An 8,918-nucleotide genomic window follows, 5' to 3' on the forward strand; every position below is an offset into this window, starting at 1 on the left:
ACCTTACAAGTGATCTCTTATTATGTCCTCACTCATGAAAGGTTTTTTTTTCATCCGGTGTCCGAAGTCTATATTAGAGTCTCGACTAAATTCAAATTGTGCACTGCATGACCCATTTGGAGGTGGCACTCCCAACAAGATTTTCTCCATATTCAAGGCTCGAACCCGAAACTTCTTATTAAGGGTGAAACAATCCCACAAATACACCACAATCCATGTTAGTCACTCATTAAAGGTTAAGGCTACACAATAGGCACTATGACAGAGAGATATGATTTTCTAGCCTTTTTATAAAATAAAATAAAATAATTTTATGAGTTTTTTTAATAAGAAATTATCAATTTCACACATAAAAGATATGAAAAGATCATTATTTTTCTATTTGAATTATAAAAGGACAATAGATCTTATTTTCTCCAGCGATGAAAAGGGCTTTACTTGAAAAATTAGAAAAAACATGTATCATACGTGGAAAATTTAAAAAAGTTTCACATAAATATTCTACCGTAATGACAATTCAAGAATCACTATATGAAATTGTAATATATTTGATAGAAATTGTATTGAGAAGTCTTTTATATATGAAACTTCCAATACATTTTAGGGAAAATTATGCATAATGGCAAATTATTAATTGAAAATTAAATAATATAGCTATTGTTTCATTTATTTCCTTTGAGTAGCTACAGTTTCGCATATCTTGCTACTGACGGGTCCCACAAATTAAAAAAAACGGGAAGTCTTTTTCTTTATACAATTTACTTCATCTCTTTCCTCTCTCTCATACCCTTCAATTTCTCCTAAATTCTCTCCACAAAATCAGTTTGAATTTCAAATCTTCACTACTACGCTCTCAATCAATTTCAGGTACTGCCAAAACCTCTAAATCAATTTTTTTTTCCTTATTTCTTTAACTTTCATATGAAATCATAATCCATACAGATTTTTCTGTTATACAATGGATGGACATTTACCTTGGGTCTAACTCAGAATTTTGGAGAGGTTGCAGGTTCAATAGCCAAATCCAAATAAATTAAAGACATCAGATCCAAATTTAAGAATGACTCAATCAGATTGGATGAAATTAGTGCAAAATCAAAGCTAAATTATTGAGGGAGGTGACAAAGATCAATACGATGCTAGTTCCAAGAGGAAAGGAAAAGCAATTGTATATTAGCCATTAGGTTAATACACAAACTTATTGTATAAAGCAATTGTATATTAGAATTGTTTCTGGCTCATTGGAGCAAGATGAACATAAAGAAGTTCAGGTATATGTATAATCATTAATTTGTATATGTTACGATTGTATATTAGTCCTATATTTTCTCTGTAAATTTTTGCCCTATATATGTTTGTTTATACAAATATGTACATCCATTAGGTTTAATATACAAACTTATTGTATAAATAGCAGTAGTTATTATAACAATTTTACCATATATACAATATTAACAATTATACAATTGAAATGTTTTGTATAATATATAATATCCATATAAAACATGTTTATGTTATATTCAGATAAAATTAGTGTTATACAGAATGACTATATGTACTTTTTTATATGTTTATTTATACAGAGCTGTATTTTTTTAGCCATTAGGTTTAATATACAACCTTTCTCCATTAATAGAAGTACAATAATCTCACTATATATACAATATAAACGATTATACAATTGAAATGTGTTGCATAATTTATAATCTTATTTATAAAACTTGTATAGGGTAAATTGAATTAAATCCTATTTTATACAATTCGCTAACTGTATTTGTGTCATATTTATACACAGTAAGTCATAGTTATGTATATATGTATATTTGAGTAAAATTGTATATATATTATTTTTCAGGTTGTTGAATTTCTAGGCAAACTTGTACGCAATTATAATGGAATCACTACTGATGAAGAAGTCGTAGAAGGAAAGAGATCTTTTTGCGTGAGTTTTAGCGATTGCCTTCCTTTTTTGTAACCGAATTTACATTCTTTTATTAAATTTATTTAGAAAATAAAATTGTATATAGCTTCGAATGAATCCTGAAATATACAGATTAATAGCTCCATAGCAAACATAAAATTTTCTATGAAGCGCAATTATGCAAACTATAGTTATAAGATACAAATATGATTTTTATGTTTACTATATGTGAAAGTTGCTCTACATTTTAAGGGTCTTAATTAGACATATAATTAGATCTGTCAATATGGGTTGGCCCACCCCATCCGGGCTAACTCATACGGGATTTGAAATTTGACGGACCAAGTCGGGCTAGCCCATTTTCGGTGTAGGGCAGAAAATGGTCGGCCCAGCCAACAAGTATGTGGGCTACGGGCCTTGTCGGGCCAATCCTCTTTTCTTAAAAATATATTTTTATAACTTTTAAAATTAAATTATAATTTAAAAATATTATCATAAATATCGACTAGACAATATTACATGGTGTTAGTGTTACTTAGGATTTTCTCCATACCCAGGGCTCGAACCCGAGACTTTTGGTTAAGGGTGAAACACTCCCACCAGTGCACCACAACCCATGCTAGTGTGTTAGTGTTACTACTTGTTACTTGTTAATCAAATCCACAAATAAAATTATCTTTATAATTTATTAAGTTTGATTTCAAGTAAAGTCATAAATAGCTTAATAGAAATATTAACCTAATTGTTTTCCAATGATCATAATAAAACACAAAAACTATGACAATATTTCATAGGATACGGCCTATGTAGTGGTTCCCCATAAATTTTAGGAAAATTTTATTTTATGTAGTACATATTTTATAAACATAAGTTGTATTTAAATTATAATATTTCAAACTTTAAGCAGATTTTGCGTTAAGACTCTTGTTATTTTTAATACTCTATTTTATTTTTTATTTTTTAATTAATTTTTATTTGCCCCACGGGCCGGCCCTATCCATATTTCTCAAGCCCCACAAATCGGCAGACTTATTCAGACCGGGCAAAAAAACTCTTTTCTTAAATGGGCTAAAAAAATCGTAGTCCAACCCTATCAAATCACGGGTTAAGCTAGACCGGCCCAATGGACCTAGCCCATATTGACGGCTCTACATATAATCAATCACTCAAAAATATCACCTTACCATCTTATTTAAAAATTGTAAATTCGATTCAAAATAAACAACTTTTTTCTAATTCAAAATAAATAAATTTTTCAAAGGCCAAAGTTATATTAATTAATTTGTTTCAAAATTACCCTTCTCCTTATCGAATTTTTCAACTATCTTTAATTTTAAGGCATACGTCAAACCTCAAAAAAAATATTTATTTTGGATAGGAGACAATAATACATAACATATGATTGGTTCCGGTAGAGGACATAAGTGATATGGAGATAATGGCATGATATATTTGTATGTTTATTTTCGATTTCAAACTCATAATATTACAATTAATAGTAACTTAATTAGCACTATTATTGTCAAAAAAATTTAGTATGATGTGAGATGAGAGGACAAAATTCTGGTATCCTTGTCCCCCATTATGCCTAAATAAAGTTACCACGACATTATCATTAAATTTTAGACTAGATCCACTTGTCTAATTGAAATGCTATATCAAGAATTGAGGTCCCAAAGTGTGTCAATTTAACTTTTCATTATTTAAAAAAAGTAACACAAATGTCGATAAAATTTCATACACCATTTTTTTAAAAACAACAACGTATATAATGATGCATTAATCTCAATAATATATTCAGTATAATGCTAAGTAAATACGTTGAAGAACAATCTTTTAACAATTTTAAAGAGGTTGTTTTTGAGAATATTTATGTTTCCTAATTACTCTATTTAAAGCGCTAAGATGTGTACATAATGTTATTTCTATTTTAAACTTGGTGCAACTCTTTGAGGATTAGAGATTTCAAAAATCACAAGAATTACTAAGCAATGGTTTCAAATATTAATAAATTAAGTTGTTCTAAAATAATTAATTTTATAAATAAACTTTCAAATTACATTTGGGGCTGAATAAATTATGTGTTTTTTTCAAATCTCAGGTGTTTTTCAAGTTTTCGTTACGTAGATAAATTAACTATTTAAAATATATTATCTCTTTTAATAATACACATTAACCTCAATAAGTCATAAAATATTGTTTCAATTGATGTGTATGATTAATTAGGAGAATCAATGCATATTTTATATGATAAAACTTATAATCTACGCAATGAAGGCTTTAAAACACACATACTTCTTCAAAATATATGAACCGAAAATATCTGATAAAAACATCTTATCATATATTTATGTGCTCAATTAAAACGTATGGTAATTAATTGTAATATAATGAGACAACAATATAAACAAAACCTTCCTAAAATACAATGTGGATTACTCAAAGAATCCAAGGTTAAGATTTTTTTTGTCCATTTAATGCTTTGCTCTCTGTCTATACCAAAATATCATAGGCAGACTGTGACTTATCTCTGCCAAATTTTTTCCTCTTTTTACAGCTTTGACTTGTTGCCTTCACCTAATAGATTCTTTGCAGTAAATTTCTGTTAAAGAAATGGACTTTAGGAAGAATTATCTCAAATAATATATGGAGATCAAATTCTCATTACGTGAACGGTGTGGACTCCAATATTTCTGCACGTTAGAACTGAACATCTAGAGTGTGGACAATATAATATAGGGTTTTAACATTGAAAATAATGAGCGTGGACAATATAAACTGGAGATTCAACATTGAAGACAATAATTTTGAATGAATCTAACTCAAATATCATGTTAAAGAAATGAATTCTGGTTTAATTCAACCCAAAACCCTTCTTTTACATTACAACAAATAAAGGATTTTGTGATAATAATATAATTCTTGCTATATTATGTTAGTGGCATTAATATAATAACGAGTATTTATAAGCAACACTCTTTACAAATATCGCCACAGACTTTAGCAACTCAAGATACAATGACCTCAATCATCACTAAAAGAAAAATCTATTGTCAATAAATATCTCTTTTGTTATAGTTTGTGTGAGGATTATAGTCCATATAAAGAGAACAAATCTCCCAACCCTAGTCACTCAACACCTCGTTCCTCCTCATGTCCAAGACTAGACATCTAATATCATGTAAAAAAGTAAATTTTTTAATCAAACGGACTAACGTAACCTCAAAAACTAACAGGAAAAAACTTATTTAATACGTATCATATAAGCTAACAGGACAACGCTGGACTCCATCAATTGAGAGGTATGGTGTAACTCTTCCCCTATACATAATATTTTTGTTTGAAGGTTAATACACAAGAGTCAAGACAGAAATTCAAACTCCCCATAAACATGACAAGTGTAGAATTATTATTTGAAAAAAGGAAGTTTTAATTAGTTGAAATTAAATGAGAATGTGGGTGTATCCAAACTTTAGATCTTGTGTACATTTAAAGCTTTGCTCTCTGCCAAATATCTCTGTCAAAAATTCCTCTTTTTAGTGCTTTGACTCCTTCCCTTAACCTATTCTATACTAATAGACTTCTGCGCCGTTGAAACATTTACAATTTAGGCCCATACATTTCATCTTCAATAGACCTCTCCTAGCGTTCCATAGTTGATTTTGACACCTCCTCTAGTGAAATTTGTTTCCCCTGAAGTCTAAGAACCTTAGAACGTTATCTAACCATTTGTTCTTCAAAATCACAAGAGAAAATCTTGGTTCTTTTGGCTGGAATTTGAGATACATCCTTCTCTTTGGTGAGTAGTCGAAATCTGTTTTTGAGCTGAGTAGTGTTTATTATTTTTAGAATATCTCGTTCTCTAGAACTCCTTTTTCGGTGAATAAATATGATTTGGAAAGATAATTCATATACCTACAACTCTTATGTTTAAGTAAAATTCTAATTTAGCTGTTATGGATTCGAAATATGGAACGCAACATAGGACAAGTTCTGTTCAGATTTCGGATTTAGAAATCCTGTATGAACAATTGTTAGTGTATCGATGATATCTTTTTATACAAAATATATTTTGTGGTGATTCTTGATTGTTTGCAACCTTAAGAGATGTAACTACATCTTTCATGAAGGATATACAGTCCAGTTTTGCCGTTTTCCTTTTCAAATCGGACTGTATATCCTTCATTAAAGATGTAGGTACATCTTTTAAGGTTGCAAACAATAAGAATCACGGCAAAATATATTTTGTATAAAAAGATATCATCGATACACTAACAGTTGTTCATACAGGATTTCTAAATCCGAAATCTGGACAGAACTTGTCCTATGTTGCGTTCCATATTTCGAATCCATAACAGCTAAATTAGAGTTTTACTTAAACATAAGAGTTGTAGGTATATGAATTATCTTTCCAAATCATATTTATTCACCGAAAAAGGAGTTCTAGAGAACGAGATATTCTAAAAGTAATAAACACTACTCATCTCAAAAACAGATTTCGAACTACTACACCAAAGAGAAGGGTGTATCTCGAATTTCAGCCGAAAGGACCAATATTTTCTCTTGTGATTTTGAAGAACAAATGGTTAGATAATGTTCTAAGGTTCTTAGACTTCAGGGGAAACGAATTTCACTAGAGGAGGTGTCAAAATATCTATTTTACCCTTAATGAAATGATTTTCACCACACAAATTTCTATCATTCATTTTAAACCACAAGTTTTAAAAGTCTTCATTTCTTTCTTAAACTCCGCATCGAATCAAACTACTTCACATAAAATGAGACGGCGGGAGTAATAATTTTTTATTAAATATGTATGAATGTTAAGACAGAACCCAATTATTATCACTTAGAACGGTCAATATAAAAATGAGAATTAATAAATTTGAAATTCTAATTTTACCTCTGAATTGGTAAATTAGTAATTATGTATTAAAGGAAAAAATATATTTATAATTTGTCTAACGTTTAATACGTTAGCTTTTACAGAATTAAATTTACTCTCAAATCTTAATATTATAAAAATTCTATGTCATAGCTCAATTAAAATATCTCGATTTACGAGGCATAGATATCAAAACTGAAATTAAAATATTTAAATAGAATAAGGTTTAAAAAAAAAAAAAAACAGAAGCGTGCACGGAGCACGAAGCATTTCATAGTGACGCGTGTGGGGTTAAAAAGTCTATTTTCAAACTTTTGAAACTTTCCTTAAATTTGAGTGATTTGTTGTTTTTTTTTTTTTTTAATATATAATTCAGAAAAAGCAACTACTTCGTATTATACAGTCACCTAGTTTTGTATATAGAAAATAAAATTGTATATTTCGTCGAGATGGATTGTGATGAAGTGATGAGATGATTCACTCTTAATTACAGGTTTTGAGTTTGAGCCTGGATATGTGCATGATTCACATTTCGTTGGGTTGCACTGTGAGCTTCGAACATCGAATTAGGAACAATTTTTTTTTGTATATTACCTCCATTTCATTTTACGTAACATTGTTTAACTTGATATAATACTTAAATTTAATATATAATTCAGAAAAAGCAACTACTTTGTATTATACTGTCACCTAGTTTTTTGTATATAGAATAAAATTGTATATTCCGTCGAGATGAATTGTGATGAGAGTGATTCACTCTTAATTACAGGTTTTGAGTTTGAGCCTGGATATGTGCATGATTCACATTTCGTTGGGTTGCACTGTGAGCTTCGAACATCGAATAAGGAACAATTTTTTTTTGTATATTACCTCCATTTCATTTTACGTAACATTGTTTAACTTGACATAATACTTGAGAAAAAAATGAAGACTTTTGAAATATTTAGCGTAAAACAATCCTATTTTATTTATATAGTTAGTCAGTGACATAACTTGGTTCTAAATTATTTACCTCAACTCAAAATGAAATATATTATTAAAAAAATATAATATAAAAAATAATTTAATTCGAGAACCAAACGAATTCATTGATTCCGTGGTATATACACCGTCTCAACAAATAAGAGGAAAAAAGTAGATAAATTCTCTTCCTCCGACCTACTATAAAGCAAAGTAAATAGAGTAAAGCTGATTTTTTGCTGCTTTACCTATCTGTCTTTTTTGTCTGCTCTCCCATTTTTGATATATGTGATTTGGCCTTTTTCTCTGTTTCTCTGCTTTTTTATACTGTATATACTAACTTAATACTAGTAGGATATCTTTGAATAACATAAAAAGGTACCTTATATTTTTTGGTAAGATCCAAAGTGATACTTTAAATATTCTTTTGAACACTTCAAGTCCTTCAAGTTTTTTAAAAGTTACACATTTTTGGTTTCATTGAATATTCAATAGTACCTTATATTTTTTGGTAGAGATCCAAAGTGATACTTTAAATATTCTTTTGAACACTTCAAGTCCAAGTTTTTAAAAAGTTGCACATTTTTGGTTTCATTGAATATTCAATAGTACCTTATATTTTTTGGTAGAGATCCAAAGTGATACTTTAAATATTCTTTTGAACACTTCAAGTCCAAGTTTTTAAAAAGTTGCACATTTTTGGTTTCATTGAATATTCAATAAATTCTAGTCGTTAGATTTTCACAAAACCTGTATAAATGAACAAATTTAACTAAGAATATCAAAAATTACACCAAACACCAAAAATATATAAGGTAGTAAAAATTGTACCTCAATAAGTTGTTCAAGGCTCTAAAAATAAACCAACAACTAGTTGTAGTAAGAAATTTCAAAAACTACAATCCACCCAAGATTATACATTCAAGGGACAGAAAATTTTAATCAATTGATTGACTACCTAAACTTTTACTTTGTTGGTGAAAGTTCGACTCTACGGAATCCTAGACTCTCTCATTTCTCTTTTCCCTACGCATTTTTTTAAAAAAAAAGATAAATTTAAGGGATCACTTTATACCTATTCCAAATTATAATGGGACCATTTTTGTTATTTTGTTGTCAATGTCCTGTATTTTTACCTTTAAATACCACACC

The sequence above is a fragment of the Solanum tuberosum genome, unplaced genomic scaffold (assembly GCF_000226075.1).
Source record: "Solanum tuberosum cultivar DM 1-3 516 R44 unplaced genomic scaffold, SolTub_3.0 scf00150, whole genome shotgun sequence".
NCBI lineage: Eukaryota > Viridiplantae > Streptophyta > Magnoliopsida > Solanales > Solanaceae > Solanum > Solanum tuberosum.